At 31.7% G+C, this 24,976-nt stretch overlaps 1 long non-coding RNA gene across 1 annotated transcript; it reads right to left on the bottom strand.

Moving 5' to 3' along the window:
* Positions 1-10,311: 10,311 nt before the first annotated feature.
* On the bottom strand, positions 10,312-11,374 carry LOC107915161 (uncharacterized). Its single transcript, XR_001689210.2, has 2 exons — positions 10,950-11,374; positions 10,312-10,653 (listed from the first exon to the last, which is right to left on the bottom strand). It is a non-coding gene; the product is annotated as an uncharacterized lncRNA (long non-coding RNA).
* Between the last annotated feature and the right edge of the window lie 13,602 nt (positions 11,375-24,976).

The raw sequence follows: 24,976 nt of genomic DNA, 5'->3' as shown, positions 1-24,976 counted from the left end.
GCTGATCTTGGCCGCATTTGGGTCGGGTCGCGGGTCGTATGCAAAATAGCGTCGTTTTGGCTATTGTTGTTTAAACCTAAAACGGCGCCGTATTGAATCCCACATAAATAACAAAATTAAAACAAAAAACCATATAAGCTTCATTCTTCAACAAAAAAACTGAGGGGTCTCTCAAATCCTCTCAACCCGCTCTTAGGCCGGCCATAGTCGCCGCCACAACGCCGCCGTGGCTCCACCGTGGGCGGTGGCGTGCGACTCAAAGTTTGTTTTTTTTACCCCCTTTTAGAAAAGGTCATTTGAAGGCCGAGCCTTTTTAGCCCCAAAGGCTGAAGAAAAAGAGACCCCCGCGCCCTCCCTCGGCCAGATTTCAGGGGCCACAAAGGGACTCCAGCGGCGTGACCTGTGGCGCGATTCCAGGTAAGTCCCTCCTTTCTCTTTTTATGTTTGTTATTTAGTATGCGAAAAGAAATAAAAATAAAAATTAATAAAAAGTAACATATAACCAAACAAGAAAATAAATTTTCTTTTCTAAAATTGATATTCTGTTTTTATATATCTGATTCGTAAAAAAAAAGGAAAAGAAAAACAAAATGGCTCTTGTTGTTTTTATAGGCCATTACAAACTGTTTATTTTCTATCTTTTGTTTGTTTCTCTGTTGTCTGCTTCTACTGTTTCCGTTGATTTCTTTCTGCAGGTGTCAGGAGCGTGCAATGCGCGTGGAGGACCAACGATAGGCGAGCGGCGAAGGTGGCGGTGGCAGGCATGGCAGAGGCTAGGGGCAGGCATGCGGCGCCTAGGGTTTTCTGCTGCAAACATTTTATTTTTTATTTGGGCCAGGGTTTCTGTTATTGGGCTAGGATTTGGGTAATGGGTTAATTTTTTTTAGGTCTTATTTGTTTATTTTTGGGCTACTACAAATATGTTGCTGGTTTACCATCTTCATCTAATACACTCACGGGTTCTGATCAATGGCATCAGCGATTAGAACACCCATTTGCTGCTATTGTCAATAAGTTCTTGTTTCTTGTAATGTTTCTGTTTCTAGAAATAAGAATAGTCCTTTGTGCAATGCGTGTATGTTAGGTAAGAGCCATAAACTACCATTTTCATCTTCTCTAACTCAGTATACTGCTCCTTTAGAGTTAAATTTTGTAGATTTATGGGGACTTGCCTCTTGTTATTCAACTAGTCTTGAATATTATGTTGCTGTCGTTGATGCGTATTCCAGACACATTTGGGTGTATTTTGTTGTGTAGTTAATCAAAACCTAATTAACTACATAAATATTTATGAGTCTGATTTAGGGGAACGGAGTCTTGGGAATGCATTTTTTTCCTTTTTAATTAATTAACCATCGAAACGTTAAAATTTCTTAACAAAAATTTAATACCACCTTAATGACACTCCGTAAATATTTATAAAAAAATATTTATGGCTCAGTTTATCAAAATAAGGTCCCCATACATTATTTTTTAAAACCATTTGAACTTAATAAATCACTTAGATAACAGAAATTATCAAATCAAAAACCTTTTTCAAAATCATATTTGGCTCGTAAATATTAAGTAATAATATTTACGAACTTACTCGCCGGATTTGGTAGCACTGAAACCACTTAAAAATGAGCTGTTATAGGAGCCGCCATCGGAATCAACTCGGAAGCAAATCTCCTTCAAGATCGAAGATCTCTATTTAATTTCTTTTGAAGTTTTATTGAGTTTCTTTTTGTCTTATGGTTATTCTAACTTTGAGATGTTTATATTCAGGATTATGAACTAAATTCCCTAGATACCTAGGTGATACAAGTCAAGGAGGTGACACTCAAGGGGTTGTTTTTCCTAGTGGTCCAATCACTCGAAGCAAGGCATGACAATTAAAATCAAAGATGAATGCTTTTGTCCAAGACTTTGTTGCTACAAATTTAATTCATCATGTTCGTGACGTTGACAAATACAGTAATGCAATTCACTGGACCAATCTTGGAATAGTGAAAGCCCATAAATTGGTGGATTAATCTTTTATGTATCTTATTATTATTTACTTAATTCTCATTGGTTGGGACACATCACTTATGAATTAAGTAATTTTATTGGTTAGGTTATTATTTATTTATTTTCTTAGTTAATTTTAAAGAGTTCTATTAGGGTTCAATTACTCTTGTATTTTGCCAATAAATAGGCTTGCTTTCTATACATTGGGGGGAGATAAGAAAAAAGAGTATTGGTTTTCTTCCAAATTTGTGTGAGGCAATTTTTTTGAGAGTAGAGTGATTCTTCTCTTGCTATTTAGTTTGGAGTTTTTTACTTTCGAGGGTATTTCGGAGTTATAAATATTCAAATTTCTTTCCCGTTCATCGGTGTTTCTAGAGGTTCTTCTTCTAGGGGTTTCATAGGAAGCCGCTCAATCATTGGCGTTTTTGGTTGCAAGTTAATCAAGGGTTCCATAGGGCAAATCTATCTTCTTCTTTTTTATTAATATTATTTAACCAATTTTATTTATTCTCGTTTTTATTTCTAATTTGTGTTTCTCTTGTGTCTAAATCCGGGTTTCCGCTTCAGTTGGTATCAGTTTCAGGCCATTCGGTGTTATTTTTGAAGCTAAAATCATATCCGAAACGAGTCAAAAAAATGCCAACGATTTTTGAGGCTCTGATACCAACTGATGCGGAAACCCAGATCTAGACACAAAAGAAACACAAATTAGAAATAAAAATGAGAATAAATAAAATTAGTTAAATAATATTAATAATAAAAAAGATAGATTTGCCCTATGGAACCCTTGGTTAACTTGCAACCAAAAAAGCTAATGATTGAGCAGCTCCCTATGAAACCCCTAGAAGAAGAACCTCTAGAAACACCAATGAACGGGAAAGAAATTTGAATATTTGTAACTCCGAAATACCCTCAAAATTAAAAAACTCCAAACTAAATAGTAAGAGAAGAATCACTCTACTCTCAAAAAATTTCCTCACACAAATTTGGAAAAAAACCAATACTCCTTTTTCTTATCTCCCCCCAATGTATAGAAAGCAAGCCTATTTATAGGCAAAATACAAGAGTAATTGAACCCTAATAGAACTCTTTAAAATTAACTAAGAAAATAAATAAATAATAACCTAACCAATAAAATTACTTAACTCATAAGTGATGTGTCCCAACCAATGAGAATTAAGTAAATAATAATAATAAGATACATAAAAGATTAATCCACCAATTTGTGGGCTTTCACTATTCCAAGATTGGTCCAGTGAATTGCATTCTCGTATTTGTCAACGTCACGAACATGATGAATTAAATTTGTAGCAACAAAGTCTTGGACAAAAGCATTCATCTTTGATTTTAATTGTCGTGTCTTGCTTCGAGTGATTGGACCACTAGGAAAAACAACCCCTTGAGTGTCACCTCCTTGGCTCGTATCACTAGGAAAGATGAAACCTATGATGAATCTTATTATTTGATTTCTATTTTATGCGATAAATACTTGATTCTTGTTCTCAATTATGTATGCTTATTTATTATTTTAATATTTCCAGAATATTAATTCAAGTTTAGTGTGCTTATTTCAATGGAGCAAAAGTCTTTATTTAAGAGTAGATCTAGCATAATTGAGTGGAGTTGCATGCAATCCTATAAATATGACAACATAAATCTACCGGATTAGAGTTAAATCTAATAAGGGAATCCATAGATAGAGTTAATGCAACAATAGGGGTTTTAATTAGAAAGATATTTCAATTAATCAACCTAGAGTTAGTTGTTCTTACTCTTGAAAGAGATATTAACATAATTTGGAGATTTCTACGGAACAAGTAACGAGTGAATAAATCGTTTAGTTCAGATTCATAATAATAGGTGAAGTCTAGATGGATTCTTTCCTGGGTATTGTCTATCTCATTGGTTATCTTGGATTATTTTCCTATTTTATTCTCTGTTGCGTTCTTAGTTAGATTAGTTTAGTAGTTTTAGATTAAAAACAATCACTCCAATTTATCGGCTAAATAATAAGAAGACGGTAACTACTAGTACTTTTAGTCCTCATGGATACGATATTCCTTACTCACCATAGCTATACTATTGTTCAATAGGTGCGTCTGCCTTTATCATATTTATAGTTAATTTAGTGACCATCAATTCAATTATAGCATTTCTTGATCAAACATGTGAAAAAAACTTGGCCGAAAGTTTGGTTGAAGCTTCGATGGAGTTTTAGCCTTTTCCCCTCATAAAGATGATAAAGTTAACTTTGTTCATCTTTTTATTCATGATTTAATTTTATTTTCCCTTTATTATTTAATAAAATTTCATAAAGATCTTCACCTAACCATCCACTTACAATTCATATGGTATAATTACCATATAAATCCATTCAAATATGTTTCTATGCTCAATTAACCCATAACAATCCATAGAAATCAACTTTTACATCTATTACAATTTAGTCCTTTTTACCTAATTAACTATTTATACCTTAAAATTTCTTAACCAACTTTATATATAACCCGAATAACACTCCGTAAATGAAATATTTACAAGCTCAGATTATAGAAACGAGGTCTCAATACATCATTTTCTAAAACCACTTGACTTTAAGGACATACCACTTAAACTTAATTATTCATTCTAATAACATAAATTACCACATCAAAATCTAATATAATACTATGCTTAACTCATAAATATTAAATAATAATATTTATAGACTCAATCGTCGAATTTGTGGCCTTGAAACCATTGAAAAAAGGACTATTACAAAATCAATTTCGTGGAATTCCAAAAATATAAAAATTACAAGAAATGAGCTACAAATCACTTACCAATCAAGGGTTGAAAATTGAAAAGTTAAAACCCTAAGTTTTCTTTCACCATTTGGCCATGAAGAAAGATGAGAGAAAGATGATCACCATTTCATCTTTTTGTTTCATTATAGTTAATATATACTCAAGCAAAATTGTAATTATTAAGACTTTTAAGATTAATTTAAACTAATCATACCATTAACCATGTTTACTCTACCAAATTAAATAAATACTGCCATTGTCCATTAAAATTTATTAAAACCATGGTCCAATTGCTTCATTGAGCCTTCAAACACTAAAAAGATCCATAGTACTCACTTTTACTAAGTTTACAATTTAGCCATTTTTCTTTAATTAACAAATTACTGAACCAAATTTTAATATGACACTTAAATAATTTCGTAAATATAAAATAACTAATATTTTGAACTCACATGTCAGAATTTTGGTCACGAAACGATTGTTTCTGACACCATTGAAAATGAGTTGTTAGTATATGAATCTGCGAGCTCTGTTCTCAGTTGCTGGGACGATTGCCTTGTGATGGTGAAGCTATGTTTACCAATTTGTATTTTTCCTAGTTAAAGAAAATTTTTGAAACCTTATTGAGTAGTGCCACTGAGTTGGAGAAGATGTTCACTGTTCAAGTGCATATATTGCAACTGACATGGGGTACTTATGTTAGACGCAAATAACAATAAAGTCCACCTGATGTACTTACCTCTATTGGTTGATTTGCAACTTGCCCATTCGTACAGTTGGGGTTCAGTAGTATTAGCAATGTTGTACCGTGAGCTTTGTTGAGCAAACGATACATAAGATATAGACGAGTGTCTGATACTGCTACAATCCTGGGGATTGTATAGGATTCATTTTTGACATTAATGAGTCACCAACAACATGTGTTCCCACTTGTAAATAGGTAAAAAAAATTAAAACTTCGATTAAGAATTATTTTTTTATGAAAATATTATCTAACAAGTTTTCTTTTCAGATGATTTACTTTTTAAAGGATCGAGAAATCCAAAACCCCCGTTGTCATAGATAGATGATATAGACATACGCAGGGGAAGAGGTATTTTTTTTTTCAAAATAAAAATATATTCATGTCATGTAATTACTTTATTTATGTTATTTTACTCATGTCACTATAATCATGTTATTAATTGTGCAATTCGTGTGGATATCATATACTACATCGGATGTTCTGAGTGTATTCCCTTATCGGCTTAGAACCATTCACTCATGTGGTGTATTAATGCACCTGTGTTAAATTTTTGTTAAGTGGAACAAATAGGATTGAGTTCTGCAACAATTCAGGGGAAAGCAAGATGTTCTTGCTGTTCCATAGAACTTCGACAATATTCACGATATTAATAAGAGGAAAAAATAAGCAAAGAATTAGGCATTGAAGCATCAATAATGGATTACATTGTGGAACATCCAGATGGAGAGGAGGCCTTAGTTGGAGTTTTGCATATGGAATTTCACACCCTTGGTCCACTACTAATGTTGGTACATGGAGAACGAGTTACCTTTACGAACTCGGTTTACGAAAATAGGGTTCTAAAAGTGTAATGCCCTGAAAAATTTAATTTTGTTTCTTTGAATTTTGTCGCAAATGTGTATTTGCTTCAGTGTCTAAGTACTCTTGGTGTGTGTTTGAGGTCTTGGGTTCAAGTTCCACTTTTGTCAAATTCTGTTATTTTTTTATCCTAACCTTATCCCTGTTGGGTGGGCTTATGTAATATTGTTTGTAAACTCATATTAAAATGAGCTTGTTGATTCAAGTGGTAAGGTGTTAGCTTGCCCTAAGGTCTTGTGTTCAAATCCTCATGTGAGTGATTTTAAATTTTCTTTACTTTTTATTATTTTTTTCTCAAAAAAAATTTCCTCCTCTAACGTTATTTTCTGTTTTTTTTTTCGTTCTCAAACTTTCATTTTCTTTTTTGATCTTTGTCGAAATTCTCCCTTCTAATCACGGTCTTTTAACTTTTTGATTCCGTCCTACTGCTCCGTATGTAATGGTTCACCGCGGTGTTGAGGGAGTTTTGATTTTTTTTACATTAGTTTCTGTTGGTGTATGAGTTTAATTTAGTATATCATTTTGCTAGGTACTCTTCAGGAAAATCGAGACCCTTTGGGTGCGCAGTGAAGCTTTGAGGTCACCATTGTCAAGGGTGATGTTCACTGTAGGGGTGCAATTACTTCGAAAACAAACTAGGTGTCTAACAAAAACACGAGAAAATAAGGTTTAGTGAAAGTCGAAAAGTGGCATGTTGACGCCACATGGGCATGTGCCTAGTCGTGTGGCTAGCTATGTGGACCATACGGGCCAGGCCAAATTGGGCGTGTGGGTTCCACACAGGCATGGTGGGCCCAAAATTCTAAAATTTTCCCTAGGATCGTACATGTTTTCTAAAAATATGAATTAAGTTTTCTAAATATAACGACTTTTAAGATTTTCGCCGCAAATTATGTTTTGGTCTATGAACAAACTAACGACGATTTTAGAAATGTATATGTTTAGTAAAACTTGGACTCTTTTTAACAAGTAACTTTACAAGGTATTTTGCTGAGGTAACATCAGTTTCAAAACCCTTCATTGTAATACTCTCTGATTCGGCCATAACATCTAGGTCGGGTTTAGGGTGTTACAAAAAGCAAATTTTTCAACATCGCCTAAAACCAAGTTGCTACAATCATATTGTGGACGCATATTTAACCCAAAGAGATAAATGATATCCTATGAAGGTAACACATATATGACAAGGTCATTGGACAAGCACTTTATAAGTAGATTTCATAATGGTATATAATAGGGAGAGCTCAACCATAGTACTTTAGTGGAATGACTCAATTACTAAATAATTTTTTGAATTCAAAACTTGATTACATACTATTTGAGCCTAATTATATATGTTCAATTGTCCCTCCACTAACTTGGTATAACCTAAAAAGAATTGCCTGTAGAACCAACACTACGGAATGAATGAAAACGACGATTAGGAGAAATAAATTGTATGTATCACTATCCATAGTGAATGAGTTTTCTCACTAAGTATAAAAGATGACTTTGAAATTGAATTAATTTCTTCAAATTATTATTTAATTTATTGGATTTAAATAATTGAAGTTTGAAGTGAGAATTAAATTAACTAGTCATTATAGAGTAAATTACATTATTATTTTTTTCAAAATAAGTACTTTTCATGAATTTTCTATCATTACTTTGCCATTATAATTTTTTAGTCAAATTCTAGTTCTTATACTTTAATTTGATAAACTTTAGTCCATGTAATTTTCAATTTGGTCATTCTTTTTCCTTGTACTTATTTGAATTTTAAATTTTCACTCCTAATCCAACGGTAGCAATTAAACTCATTCAGTTCAACACTGCCATTAGTCTTGTATTATATGTAAAGTTATAGATTAAGGCTTTGTATCTCATTACTTTTCAAAAGTGCTTTTGGAGCCATAAACAATTCTAAATAGATATCTTTTAAAATCAAAAGTGCTTTTGAACCCAAAAGCAAAAACACTTTTTCCTAGCTTTTGCATATAGGAAAATCACTTTTGGAGTCAAATGACATTTTTAACCTCTATTTATGATCTAGTGTATTTTATGTAATATTTAACTTGGGTATGCAATTATTTTCCTATTGAAATTTATTTCAAATATATAACATTATATATTTAAATTTGCAACAATTATATTTCAATATTTTAAATATAGTGTATATATTCAAATTAGCTTTTACAAATAATTTTATTAATCGTTTAAAAATATTTAAAATTTATATATTAAATATCAAAATATTAATAATGAGTTACAATAAATTATTTTTTATATTTTTAGTAAAATATCATAATTTTAATGAATTTTAACATCATTTAAATGCATAATTTTACTTCATAATATCTTATCTAAAATTTACATTTTAAATTTTTAAATACATTTTGATAATAATACTATACATTTAAATCTTAAATTAAACTTTTTTATTTAAATACTATTTTACAACGTTTTAAAAAATAATAAAAAAATGACCCTTAATCTAAAATAGTAGGACGTAAACCATGAAAGGCTATTGTTTAAGTCTGTTGTTAGACTTATTATAAAATATATTGTTCCGTGCCCCACGGAACCATGAAAAGAAGTCCATGAGGACTTTAGAAATTAATTAGTCAACAAATTAATGATTATTAATTGGATGGGTCCTGGATGATAGGATTGGTGTGGTGGAATCTAAAAGTTGAAATGGGTAGAAAAACTCAAATAACATTTGAGATGTAATCTCTCATAATCATTACCACTTTATTTTATCACAATTTATTTTTAATATTTTCAATATTTTAAAATTAAGTAAATATATACACATAATTCTTTAAAGCCGCTCTATTATAAATGTATAATATTAAAAATCATTATCACCTCTATTAATGTTTGATACATCTATCGTTACCGCATCCCGCTCTCCTTCAATTTGTTTTTTACTACTTATCTTTGATATTTTAAATATTTTAAAAATCAAGTAAATATTTAAACATAAAATATATAAATGTTTTATATTATATTATTACATTTGTATCTTTTTAATAGTTTATATATATATATATATATATATTTCATTCTGAGATGAATAGAGTCGAAATGTATTGGATAGTTTAAATTTTGTGAATCCCTAGCAAACACCAATCCTTCCTCGGACTTATTTTAAACGTATATAAATTACTTTTCAAACTTTTTTGCGTTTCTAGTCTCCCCTAAATTGGTTCTCAAATTTCCACACGCTATTAACCTCTTTTCTCTTCCTCCCTAGGACCCTACACCATCCAGCTCTTTACATTGCCATCAAAAAATTAATAAAAATTATATATATAAATAATATTAATATATAATATATAAATTTATTTATTAATTAAACTTTGGATCTATATTATCAATCACTTATCATTTTAGATCCCTATTATTAATTGATTTAAAATAATACAACGTGAACAATAAAAGGTTGAGGAGTGCTTAAGCTTATTGTTAGATCGATTGCAACATATCTCCTTTGGTGCAATTGAAAGAAGTTATCTTTTAGGTTGATGAAGACTTGACAAATTAATGGAATGGCCCAACATATTACTCATTGGGGAGGTCGGTCAAGATAGAATTTTGTTTCATTTTTCTTCTACCCCTCGTGGGTGCAAAAATCTCCTTTGCCCACACTCAGATCACATTTAAGTGCCGTAAAGACTAATCGTCCCTCCCGTTCATATTCTGCTGCTTACTCCCAGGAGGACGCCCTTTCAACGAATGCAAATCAAAATAGATGGACTAAATTCACATAAATCAATAGGTACATGAACTATCTTTGAAATTTAACCATTTTGTTTTTATATATTTAGTTCATATATTACTTAAATTAAGTATGAAATGTAATTAGATTATTTGGTAAATAATAAGTTTTAAAATTTTTTAACTTAAAATCTTTCAAGGATAATGTTAAAAGAATAAAAATAATTAAAAAAAATCCACACTCCCTATCTAGTTATTAGTTTCTGTAAGGCCCAATTTTTACCCAGGCCTGTGTATATAAATAAGGCCAATAAAAATGTTCAATTAAGCAATCCAGATTACAAAATAAAATCTAAAGGCCTAATCCAAAATAATAAACCCAACACCAAACCCAAATTACAAACCCCAGACCCTAGCCCGATACAAAAAAACAAAAGGCCCAAAGAATTAGCTTCCAGAAACTCTAGGGTTTTTGGAACAGTCCAGGCGCCGCACCTCCCTCGCACAGCAGCCACGCGCACCACCCTTCACGCACGTGCACCTTCGCCACGCGCCTCCAGCTGGTTGTACCTACACAACAAAGATGGCAACAAATAGCATAGGCAGGAAAAATAGCAAGAAAATCAAAAAATCAACAAGTAAATAACGCATTAGATTTTTCTTACCTTGTTTCCATTATCTGCTATAAAAAGCAGATTTGATTTTGTAAAGGGGAATCGATTAAAAAAATCAATAAAAAGAGGGCAATAGCAGCATATTTGAATGGTGATTTTCGATTTATTTTGAGTTTTTTTTTCTGTGTTTTCCTTTGCTCTATTTTCATTTTTTTACAAAAGATAACATAAAACAGGAAAGGAGCGGCTTACCTAGCTTCGAGCACCGTTGGCGGTGGTTTCACGGCGGACATGGAGGCGACTTGGGCAGGGTATAAAACCCTAAAGAAAAAAAGAGTTTTAGATTTTTTTTATTTTTCTGGCTGCAAATGATTTTTTTTGTTAAAAAATTAGTTTAAATAGAGATACAAAACGGTGCCGTTTTACTAAGGCAAGATCCGCGCGTTGACCCGACCCGCAGGCAGGGTCCGAGCGTTCTTGCCCTAAGGGGTAATTTGTGCAATTGGTCCTCCCTTCTCGCTATGTTGTTTAATTAGGCCCCCTTGTTCTTCTTTTAATTGGGCACAGAAATTTTACCTTTATGGCATTTTAATCCATGTTGCTGCGCTGCGTTTTGGGAGGCAGAATATTTCCAATCTGGCCCTCATGTAATTCGTGTGTTGCAGTTTAATCCTCCCTTTTATTTTAATTACATTTGTTTCCTGGTAATTCTGTTTTAATTGCAATTTAATCTTTTTTTTTATTTGTGTTTTTTATTATTAATCAGTTTAATATTATTATTAGTATTATTATTGTTGTTGTTGTTATTATTATTACTATTGTTATTGCTATTAATACTATTATTATTTTTATTTTTATATAAATTAATTTACTTAACTCTTTATATACATTATTTTATTCCATTATGTACCAGTATTTTAAATTTTTTATAATATTGTCATATATTATTATTTAATTTCATAATGTATAATTTTATATTTTTATGATTAATCCAATATTTTTTTAGTGGTTTTATTTTATATTACATTTTAAAAAAATTCATTTATATATACTTCCATGCTTTAAAGTTTTATAATATTTTTATACAATGTCATTATATATATACACCATTTATATAAACTATTTTTTATACATATATGCTTATAAAGTATTATTGATCTCATATTGTTATATATCTTCTTATTTATTTATATATACATATAATATAACTTATTTCTTTAAAAAAAATCCTATTTTAATATATTTCGCTTATTTCAACTTTTACATATAGTATTATATATATTATAATTTATATTAAGTTTTCACTCCATATGTATTACTTTTTTAAAATATATATATATATATTATGTTATGTATTTTAATTTTCTTCTTATAATATTTACTTAAAAATGCATTTAGATACTATTATTTTATGTAGTGTTCATTTTTTATTTTATTTCTGATTTATTTCAAACTTACATATATGTATATATTATTTGTTTTAACGTATAATTTATTGATTATGATTTCTCCTCTTGCTATTAATTTTTTTGTGTATCTTTTAAATTTGATTATTAATTCATTAAATTTTTGAATGTTGATATTGATATTGGCATAATGTATGATTGAGATTATTGTTGCTATGCTTGTTTGTAGTTATCTATTGATTATTTGTTATTCATTAGTGTATGTTTATTTACAAATTATCCTTTTACATTGTACGTTATCATTCAATCGCATTATTCGCTTAAAAGGTTGCATTTGATTAAAATATTAAAATGGTTTTTCCATAAATTTCCAAGATATTTGGTATCCAAGATTCTCGAAAAGATTGTGCCCTAACTTAACGGGCTTCAATTTTTCTCATTGAATTTAGGTGACCAAGTATCCCTTTTTCAATAAAAACGGAAAAGTTCCAAAATTAAAGTTTATCTCGATGATTCAAAACGTTATGTCCTAACTCATTGGATATGACATTTTATTATTTCGAGACGAGGTTTTTGAATAAAGACAAATTCATGTTGTCATCGGAACTTCAAAAAATAGTATCCTAACTTACAGGGTTTCGATTTCCTCATTGAAGCAAGATGACCAATTTTTTTAGTTTTCAAAATAATAAATTTCAATAAAGATTTTAAAAAAAGGGGAATTGTTTTAAAATTCGACCATAAGACATCAATTAAGTAATTAGGTACCAATTTTGGGCGTTACGAGGGTGTTAATCCTTCCTCGAACGTAACTGACTCCCGAACCCATTGTTTTAATTCGTAGACCAAAGTTGTTTTTAGGTGGTCCGATCACACCTCAATAAAAAATCGGTGGCGACTCTAATTTTTATTTTTTTAAAGTCGACACTAATTTTTGTTTTCAAAAAATGGTTTCAACAGCTTGGCGACTCCACTGGGGACTGATTTTGAGAGTTGAGCCATAAATTGATTAATTTTTGCCTTATGGTCGAAAAAAAATCAAATTTTGTTTTAAAATTCACGATTTCCCTTTTCATTTATTGTTTTCATCATGGTATGCTTGCTTGATTGGTCTAAGTCTGTTAGTGTATTTGCATTATGCATTACATAAGTTGGACGATTTTACCCCTCTAAGTGGGAGTGAGAAACTATCCCTTTGTGAGGTTTTCACCTCCGCATAGGATAGTAGATCGCTTTCGGGATACATCCGAACCTATGTCTTCGTGAGATTTTTATCTCCGTTTAGCTATAGGGAAATGTATTCCCTTGAATCGAACTCGGTTTGCATTAGCCTATAATGGGTGAGGATCGAGGAATCTGCTGGTTCGGGTACCTTTACACTAGAAGCCAAACTTCATGTAGTGAACTTTAGGAACTCACTTTAGGTAAAATTACGTTGACCCTTAGTAGCTACTTGAGCAGATACTTGGTTATTTCCTTTTTTTTATACCTAATACTGACTTGTTGTGTTTTGTTTTGATTGCATGGCATTTTGATTGCATGACATTTCATCATAGAAAAGAGGTGTTGATTCACGTTCGGTTGCTAAATAGAGAGCTTGTCATGGAAAATGGATTTCTTGATAAAGTGGAAGATAATACAGTTGTCCAAATATGGTCCAAGAAAATATGACGCGAGAAGGGTAATAGTCTAACAGAGGAGTACACGACTTTGCTGCATTACCCGAGGATTCAAAGTTGACAAAGATTACTCGAGAGTCGTCAACACCCCGTCTTTTTTCAAAAAAAAGCTAATAAGCATTACGAGGATGAACGAGTAATGAGTAGCGGCTTGGATCAAGCAGAAATGAGCTAGTAGAGGCATCTATTGGAAAATTCGCGAGATTCATTTTAATATCTGGATGGTCAATGTCTTCACTTGGAATATGAGGGCAAAGCCGCATGTATATATATCTGCTTTATGTAAAGAGATTTGTTTTCTAGTAAAGTTGTTCTAATAGAATTGAACCAGAATCAACGTGTCTTTTTGCATTCATTTCATGCATTTGCATTACATGACATCATATGCATTAAAGTCCAATAAAAGAGCCTAATTGATTAAAATTATTTTAGTTTAATCTGGAAAACAATCAACCAATCAAACACCATTACGGAACTTGAGCAAAAACTAAAGACATGGACGAAAGATTGGAAAGACTTGAACAGTTCCAAAAGGAGATGCAATACCAACTTCAGCTGAAAATGCAAGAGCAGCTAGCTAAGATTCAGCAAGATGTGATGGACAAAATGTTGGAGTCTCAAAGAAAAATGATGACTCAGTTGACTCTACTATTAGCTGGGGGAAATGATAAAGGAAAGGGCCCTATGGCTAATGCTGAAGAAGGAGACAATGAGGGACCTCTCTATCCTCCAGACTTTACTCCTACAAATGTACAGACCCAAGCTGAGGTATACCCGCGCAAATCCTCTGTCACAATCAGGCCTTAGCAGTTTTAGGCCGGTGCCTCAATACCAATGAACTTCCAAGTAGAATCAGGCTCTAACCCCGGAGATAACCCTATTAATCCTACTATTCCTAATTTCGATGAAATGCCTGAAAAAGAAAAAAACAAAAGATGAATTGCCAAAACAGCTAGAAGAAATGTGTAAATGGCTCGAAGAAATATTCAAGGCAATGGAAAGCGCTGAAAACTACCATAGGATTGATGCTAAAGATCTAAGCTTGGTCCCGAATTTGGTACTCCCTTACAAGTTCAAAATACTAGAATTTGAGAAGTACAATGGGACTAGTTGCCCTGAAGCTCATATCACCATGTTTTGTAGGCGAACAGCTGGATATGTTAACAATGACCAACTGCTAATACACTACTTCTAAGACAGTCTAGTTGGGGCAGCATCCAAATGGTACAACCAATTGAGTCGTACCAGGATTAGTTCATGGAGGGATTTAGCACAAGCATTCATGAAGCAATACAATCATGTAACAGATATAGTTCCTGATAGAATCACTCTACAAAATATGGAAAAGAACCCAAATGAAAGTTTTAGGCAATACACTCAGAGATTGAGGGAAGTTGCTGTCTAAATTCAGCCGCCACTTTTAGAGAAAGAAATGACGATGCTATTTATTAACACACTAAAAGCCTCGTTCATCACGCACATGTTGGGAAGTGCCATAAAAAGTTTCTCAGATATAATCATGAATGGAAAAATGATTGAAAATGCCATCAGAAGTAGAAAAATAGACGGAGAAGAGAGTAACAAGAAGCCAGCCTCAGGGAGAAAACAATATGAAGTGAATAACACAAGTTACTTAAGATCAGTTACTATAAGTCAGCCAAGAAAGGTGGTTGCTAGTCAGCAAGCTCTATCAAGGCAAGATCCTGGCACAAAGACTGAGAAGCTTCAATTTACGTCAATCCCAATGTCATATATGTACTGTATCAAATTTTGTTTGATGCACATGTTGTTTCCCCTTTTCACGTGAAACCTCTACAACCCCATACCCCAAATGGTATGATACAAATGCCCAGTACGAATACCATGCAAGAATCACGGGGCACTCGATATAAAATTATACTGCCTTCGAAAAGCTAGTTGAAAGATTCATCAATATAGGCATCGTCAAGTTCGATGACTCATCTAATGTAGAAAATCCGCTACCCAATCATATTGATAATGGAGTGAATGCGATGTATGAAGAAGTGTTAGGAAATGTTCACATCAATGTCATACATGAAGACAACTAAAAAGGGACCTTGTTAGATATACACCCTTATAAACTTGGGAGTGTTATAAATAATTGAACTGTAGAAGAAATCCCTGTAGTATTTAGAGCTTATTTGGAGTAATGTTCAGAACACACTTGTTGCTTTCAGCCTAGAAGTGACAAGAATCCTTTGTAAAATTGGCTCACATCTGAACATCATTATCTTAATGAAATACATCTTGACGATCATTTTTGAGCCAATATTCTTCTTTACGAATAATTATTTTTTCTTTCATTCTTTTAGATTTTTTTCCACATCATTCTTTCATTAATTCATAATCATACTGTACAAATAATTATTCATAAATTCATGCATTTTTTGTATATTCTTTTGTACTTACAATAGGTCCCTAGATATCAATGACATGAGTGACGTTGCTATAGACTCTGAATTTTCTTTTGAGCGAGACATATGTTTAGAGGGATCTCATGACTTTGAAGATGACATAGATTGTAGTCTATCTCTGGACTTGTTGAGGATGGTAGAACATGAAGAGAAACAAATTTTACCTCAAGGGAGATTGTGACCTTAGAGGAGGGAAAAGTAGTAAAAATCAGAACATGCATACCGAAAAAATGAAGTAAGATCTTGTTAAGTTACTTCAAGAGTTCAAAGATGTCTTCGCATGGTCATGCCTGGGTTAAGCACTGACATTGTAATCTAAACAACAGCATGATATAAAAAATTTACAGTATGTTCAAGATTAACATCATGAATGATGCAGTGAAAATTCTTTACCGGGCAACGCCTTCTTCTTTGGCTTATCATAGTTTTACCCATTGGAGTTGAAATCCCTTCTCTTCGGGTATTAGTTGAGCTAAAAGTGAGATGAAATAGGATGGATCCAATCGCGATGTGATCAGTTGAACCTGATAAAAGGAAAAAGGCTAAAAGCTATTCATCACGGTCAAATGTACTAGAAATGGATGATACAAGCATATGAAAAAAAAGTTCGCCCTAGGAAATTTCATGAGGGTGACCTAATATTAAAGAAGATTCTCCCTCTATAAAAAGATTTTAGAGGGAAATGAATATCAAATTGGGAAGGGCCTTATGTTGTAAAGAAGGCCTTTTCCGGAGGAGTTTTGATTTTGAGCGAGATGGATAGTAAAAACTTGCCAAATCCTGTAAAATTAGACTCAGCCAAGACATATTTCACTTGAAGAAAGAAAAGGGACCAAGGAAAAAACTCGCAAAGGGCACTTTGAGTCCTAAAAAAGACTAAGGTGAAAACTTGCAATGGGCGCCTTAAGTTCTAAAAAAAAACCAAGGTGAAAACCCACAAAGGACGCTTTGAGTTATAAAAAATAAAATAAAAAATAATAATAATAAAGAAGGAAAAATAAAATGGAGAGGCCAAAGTGAAAACTCGCAAAGGGCGCCTTGAGACCAAAGGGGATTTGAGTTGAAATCCCGAAAACGGCTGCTCAAATTTTTTATCAAAATGGGATATGAGGTGATCAAAGCAGCTGAAATTTTGATCAGATTGGGGCATGTGGTGATCTTGTTATACCTGAATCAACAGGAAAGGGTAGGTGACATCTTGTGGCATCGACAAAGTACTGTAGATCTCCTAAACACATGTCAAACTCAGAATGGTCTTTAGAAAGTTTGTACAGAGAAGTTCAAGCTGCGATATCTAGGGCACCTAGTCTTCATACTATTTATATTGAATTTTTTATTCTTGGAATACTTCATTCTTTTTCAAGATACGTGTTCCCAATCAATTCTTCTTTCATTCTTACTATCATTGATAATTTATTCATTTCGAGCCATGCTCCAAAATCAATCCTATTTTTATCCATTGTTATGATCTTTTGCAAACATGTTTCATTAAAATAATGATTAATTGACTAATAATACTTTCACAAGGTAAGTTCTGCATATTACTCTAGAAGCTTCTAAATAATACAAGAACCTGAAACAGGACTATTGTTTAGAATTCACCAAGTTTAAAGGTTGAAATATTTAAAAAGGAAAAGTCTAAATTAAGACTATCCTTTCAGATTTTGTTGTCAAAACATTGATTGAACAAAACAACAAGATGTCGTGTTGGTGACAAAGCTTCAATGAACAAACAAGCAATGATCACTGAGTGATAAAAAGAGGTTTTCTTGGAAGAGAAAGTTCTACAATTGTGTATAAACATTTGGTATGACACCCTAGGAATGGTGTAGGAGACCAAAGAGATTCAGATCCTATATCCTTGAATTGCAGTGGAAGAGGATTGAGAAAGAGCCAGATCTTATACTCAGTGGGAGGAAGATGGTTCAAATTTTATGTCCCAAAGGTACAGTGGATTGAACCTTGAAGATTATAGTGGGGGCAATATGATTAAATAAGATATGAGTGTTACCAGTCGAACAAAATGGCGTTTTGATGTGTTGGTAATAAAGCCTTATTAAACAATGAGCAATGACAACTCAAACATTAAGAGATCATTTTTCAAGACATTTTGCATTCATGCATGCACATTTAGTTAGGAGATTTTGATTTATTCCGATCATAACATTCTAATCACTAGGCATACATAGGCTCATAAAAGGGATTCTACAGGTCATGTTCCCCAGAGAACAGATCAGTAAAACCATAAATCCTATCTCTATGAAGTTGTAGTGGAGTGGATTGAAGACACCAGTCTTATCTCCTTGGCATTATAATGAAACAGATTAAAGCTAAAGGTAGCGAATCTTGTTTCCCTGACGTTGCAGCGGAGCAGATTAAAGCTGAAGGCAGTGAATCTTATCTCCCTAGCGTTAAGACTGAAGGCAACGAATCTTATTTCATTGGTGTTACAGTGGAATAGATTAAAGGTGATGTGGAGCGGATTAAAGCTGAAGGCAACGAATTCTATCTCTTGGGCGTTACATTGGAACAGATTAAAGCTAAAGGTAGCAAATCTTATTTCCCTGACGTTGCAGTAAAACAGATTAAAGCTGAAGGCAGCGAATCCTATCTCCCTGAAGTTACAGCGGAGAGATTAAAATGATGGATTTTATCCCTCTAAAATTGAAGTAGAGCAGATTGCAACAGGTCTTATCTCCTTTAAGTTGCAACAGAGCAGACTGAATAAACTAATCTTATCTTCCTAAAGTTGCAGTGGAGTAGATTGAAGAAACCAATCCTATCCCCCTAAAATTGCAGTGGAGCGGATTAAAATGATGGATCTTATCTCTCTGAAATTGCAGTAGAGTAAATCGCATCAGGTCTTATCTCCCTAAAGTTACAGTAGAGCAGACTGAATAATTCTATCTCCCTGAAGTTGTAGTGGAGCAGATTAAAGTTATAAGTCTTATCTACCTGAAGTTGTAGTGGAGCAGACTGCAGAAAGCAAAGTCTTATCCCTCTGAAGTTGCAGTGGTGCAGACTGAAGTAACCAGCCTTATCTCTCTGAAGTTGCAGTGGAGCAGATTGAAGATAGCGAATCTTATCTCCCTAAAGTTGTAGTGGAGCATGTTAAAGCTACTAATTCCATCTCCCTGAAGTTGCAGTGGAGCGGATTAAAACGACAAAATCTCATACCTCTGAAGTGACAGTAGGTTGGATCAACTTCACCAAAGCCAAGCCTTATCCCCCTCAAGTTACAGTAGAGCAGGTTGAAGATACCAATCTTATCTCCTTGAGGTTGCAGTAGAGTAGATTGAAGATGGGCTACAGATTTTATTTCTTTAAAGTTGCGTAGAGCAGGTCATAGCTAGTCTTATTTCCTTTGAAGTTATAGTAGCAGAATAAATTGAAGCTACAAGTCTTATCCCTCTGAAGTTACAGTGGAGTGGATCGAAGCAACAAGATATAGTGGATTGAAGCAATAAGACGTAGTAGGCTGGAATTAGGCTACTTGAAGAAAAGAAGTACCAAGAGAGAATAAGACTAGGCAAGACCAGGCAAAATTGGTCATTTTAAAGTCTTTGCTCCATTCTCGTTACACGACAATGAGTAAAAAAGGGCAGCTGTAAGGCCTAATTTTTGCCCGGGCCCGTGTAAATAAATAAGGCCAATAAAAATGTCCAATTAAGCAGTCCAGATTACAAAATAAAATCTGAAGGCCTAATCTAAAATAATAAACCCAACACCAAGCCCAAATTACAAACCCCAAACCCCAGCCCGATACAAAAAAACAAAAGGCCTAAAGAAGCAGCTTCCAAAAACCCTAGGGTTTCGGGAATAGTCCAGGCGCCGCACCTCCCTCGCACAGCAGCCATGCGCATCACCCTTCATGCACGTGCACCTCCGCCACGCGCCTCCAGCTGGCTATACCTGTACAACAAAGATGGCAACAAACAGCATAGGCAGGAAAAATAGCAAGAAAATCGAAAAATCAACAAGCAAATAACGCATTAGATTTTTCTTACCTTGTTTCCATTATCTGCTATAAAAAGCAGATTTGATTTTGTAAAGGGGAATCAATTAAAAAAATCAATAAAAGGAGGGCAATAGCAGTATATTTGAGAGGTGATTTTTTATTTCTTTTGAATTTTTTTTCCGTGTTTTCTTTTGCTCGATTTTCATTTTTTTTACAAAAGATAAAATAAAAAAGGAAAGGAGTGACTTACCTGGCTTCGAGCACCGTCCGTAGTGGTTCCACAACGGGCATGGTGGCGGCTTGGGCAGGGTATAAAACCCTAGCAGAAAAAAAGTTTTAGATTTTTTTTTATTTTTCTGGCTGCAAATGATTTTTTTGTTGTAAAAAATTAGTTTAAATAAAGATACCAAAACAGCGCCGTTTTACTAAGGCAGGATCTCCGCGTTGACCCGACCCGCAGGCAGGGTCCCTAAGGGGTAATTTGTGCAATTGGTCTTCCCTTCTCGCTATGTTGTTTAATTAAGCCCCCTTGTTCTTCTTTTAATTGGGCACAGAAATTTTACCTTTATGGCATTTTAATCCATGTTGCTGCGCAGCATTTTGGGAGGTGGAATATTTCCAATCTGGCCCTCATGTAATTCGCGTGTTACAGTTTACTCCTCCATTTTATTTTAATTACATTTGTTTCCTGGTAATTCTGTTTTAATTGCGATTTAATCTTTTTTATTTGTTTTTTATTAATCAGTTTAATAATAATAATAATATTATTATTATTATTATTATGTACCATTATTATTGCTATTAATACTATTATTATTATTTTTATATAAATTAATTTACTTAACTCTTTATATACATTATTTAAATTCATAATGTATAATCTTATATTTTTATGATTAATCCAATATTTTTTTAGTGGTTTTATTTTTTAATACATTTAAAAAAATTCATTTATATATACTTCTATGCTTTAAAGTTTTATAATATTTTTATACAATGCCATTATATATATTTACACAATTTATATTAAACTATTTTTTATACATATATGCTTATAAAGTATTATTGATCTCATATTGTTATATATCTTCTTATTTATTTATACATACATATAACTTATTTCTTTTAAAAATATCTTATTTTAATATATTTCGCTTATTTCAACTTTTACATATAATATTATATATATTATAATTTATATTAAGTTTTCACTCCATATGTATTACTTTTTTTAAAAAAATTAATATATATATATATTATGTTGTGTATTTTAATTTTCTTCTTATAATATTTACTTAAAAATGTATTTAGATACTATTATCTTATGTAGTGTTCATTTTTTATTTTATTTCTGATTTATTTCAAACTTACATATATGTATATATTATTTGTTTTAATGTATAATTTATTGATTATGATTTCTCCTCTTGCTATTAATTTCTTTTGTGTATCATTTAAATTTGATTATTAATTCATTAAATTTTTGAATGTTGATATTGATATTGGCATAATGTATGATTGAGATTATTGTTACTATGCTTGTTTGTATTTATCTATTGATTATTTTTTATTCATTAGTGTATGTTTATTTACAAATTATCCTTTTACATTGTACGTTATCATTCAATCGCATTATTCGTTTAAAAGGTTGCATTTGATTAAAATATTAAAATGGTTTTTCCATAAATTTCCAAGATATTTGGTATCCAAGATTCTCGAAAATATTGTGCCCTAACTTACTGGGCTTCAATTTTTTTCATTGAATTTAGGTGACCAAGTATCCCTTTTTCAATAAAAACGTAAAAGTTCCAAAATTAAAGCTTATCTCGAGGATTCAAAACGTTATGTCCTAACTCATTGGATATGACATTTTATTATCTCGAGACGAGGTTTTTGAATGAAGACAAATTTATATTTTCATCGGAACTTCAAAGAATAGTATCCTAACTTACAGGGTTTCGATTTCCTCATTGAAGCAAGATGACCAATTTTTTTAGTTTTCAAAATAATAAATTTCAATAAAGATTTTAAAAAAGGGGAATTGTTTTAAAATTCGACCATAAGACATCAATTAAGCAATTAGGTACTAATTTTGGGCGTTACGAGGGTGCTGATCCTTCCTGGTACGTAACTGACTCCCGAACCCATTGTTTTAATTCGTAGACCAAAGCCGTTTTTAGGTGGTCCGATCATACCTCAATAAAAGATCAGTGGCGACTCTAATTTTCATTTTTTTAAAGTCGACACTAATTTTTGTTTTCAAAAAATGGTTTCGACAGTTTCAACTCTTTTTCATTAAAAAATTCTATCATTCATTTTTTTAAGTTTGAATTATCAAACATGCTTAAAAAATTTAAATCACTAAAAATGTTAATTTTCAGCTCATTTAATTTATTTTTTGAATTGGTTATCAAACAAGGCCTTAGTTTAAATAAATTAAATTATAAGGATAATATATAATTTGGCCTATGTACTTGTTCATTTGTACTTAGTTAGTCCCTAAATTTTTTTAGATCTAATTAGTCTCTGAACTTGTATTCCATCAACCAGATTGGTCCTTCCATATTAACACCTGTAGTTTGTGCTAACGTGACATTTCTAGCCAATATGGTGGTGCCACGTGGTAGCCTCTTAGAACGTCACATGGTAAACATAATTTATAGATTTATATTTTAAAAAATTTTTGTTTGCCACATGACACCATCGGGTTGGCTAGTAGTGACACATCTACACAACTAATGGTGTTAGTGCTGAGGTACCAACCTGGTTGACGGAATATAAGTTCAAAGATCAACTAGGTTCAAAAAGAATTTAAGAACCAACAAAATACAAATGAGAGGTCAAACTAAATAATAACCCTAAATCATATGTTAGAACTGTTTAATTTTAAGGCAGATTAATATCATATGAGATTACCTAAGAAATATTTCTATCAGAAAAAAGATTATGTAGAGAATCATTGTTTTTCATCAATAAAGTTCTACCCAACAAAACCAAATTTATTAATAAATTAAACCTACACACAAAGAAATAAAACACAACCCAGTTTTGAAATTTTAAGAATTTAGAGTGAAAATAAACATTTCTTAAAAAAAAGGAAAGGAAAATTTTATCATAATAAGTTCAAATATTGAAGAAATCGCGAAGGATATTTAAGAAACACATAACTAATCTTAATACAAATCAAACATGTACAAATAAACACTATAAACATCATACTCACGGTAAAACCTATAAGTCAAATAAACAAGTCCAAACTATCAATTTCGTTTTTTCTTTTCTTTTCCTTGGAAACAAACAATAAGAAGAAGAAAAAGAGAAAACTTACAAACATTAGTCTTATGCTGCAAATAAATAAAAGAAAATGTTTTGAACTAATTATAGAAAGGGCTCCAACTTAAGTTAAAAGCCAAAAAAAGTCATATTAGCAGCCTGTTAGTGAATTAATGAATTTTTAATAAAAATGATAAATTTGAACAATTGTTTTACTTAGAGTGATTAAATTAACAAAAAATTTAGAGTAACCAAAATAGAAACGATGTTATTTTAGAGTAACCTATGGTGTAATTTACCTAGCTTTATCAAACTAAAATATTTACTTTTGTAATTTTTTGGTTATTACCATAAAGATATATATTAAATAAATTTTATTTAATTGATAATTGATAATTTTATTATTTTAAAGAAAAGCTAAATTTTAGTTTAAGTATGAATTGTGATTTTTATTTTGTCCTTGAAAGTATTAGTTTTTATACACTTCCATTTAGTGATGGACCCTACAATTTCTGTTTTCCTCGATTGTGTGGCTATTTTTAATCTTAATTTTTAACGTCTTCATGGGGCTAATAAAAGTTCTTTCATAGAACCTTAGATCGCGGCCACCAAAGGACCTCCACGATAAGAACTTAGCTAAGGAGAAATAGAAAAGATCAGAAATTTAAGACTGGTATAGAATTATAGCGCTTTAATCTATAGTAATTTATTGTTTTAAGCCTTGAAATTTGGCAGATATATAATATAAATATTGTTTATAGTAATTTATAGTTTTAAGATGTATAATTTGGAGAATCTATGTAATGATACAATGGTTAAGGGTGCTTACTGTTTTAGATATAGTCTAAGTTTGAGTCATGCTAGTTATGTTGATTGTTCAGGCTTTACTCTATTATTATAATTCATAAAAAAAAGGGTTTATTTTAGAATTTTTGACAATGATATAAATAAGTGTAATTTGACATTTTTAATGTATTATTTTAATTTTTATCATTTTTTCATTTTAATCCTTATATTTATCCCAATCAATACTTAAAAAATAATTTTTTTGGTAACCAAAATTAAAGTGTAAACATGATGTAACATATACAATCAACCGTCATTTAAGATTTAATGCTTTGGTACTAAACAAAAAATATCTTAAAAATTGAGTGACAAAATTACAAAAATTTCATTTTAATAAACTATTAACCATACAAATATGGCTTCTTATCCTCACTACTTTCATATATAATAATCAGGGTTTGTATTTTACTCGCTGTCTTTACTGTAATGATATATTATATGTTAGTATCTCGTTAAAAATACATCAAAATAATTATAGAGACATCACATAATCTAAATGCACAAATTAATATACACTGAAATTTCATTAAATATAGAAAACCTAATTAATAATTATTTGAAGGAAGAACCTAATAAATAACTATTCCTATATAGTATAATAGAAAAAGTATTTGTCTGAGTGATTGGAACAGCTCTGACATTTTTGTATAAATAGGTAATGTATTTGATCACAATTGACAAC

Source organism: Gossypium hirsutum, chromosome D10, assembly GCF_007990345.1.
Source record: "Gossypium hirsutum isolate 1008001.06 chromosome D10, Gossypium_hirsutum_v2.1, whole genome shotgun sequence".
Classification (NCBI taxonomy): Eukaryota; Viridiplantae; Streptophyta; class Magnoliopsida; order Malvales; family Malvaceae; genus Gossypium; species Gossypium hirsutum.
This window is presented reverse-complemented; position numbering and strand designations above follow the sequence as displayed.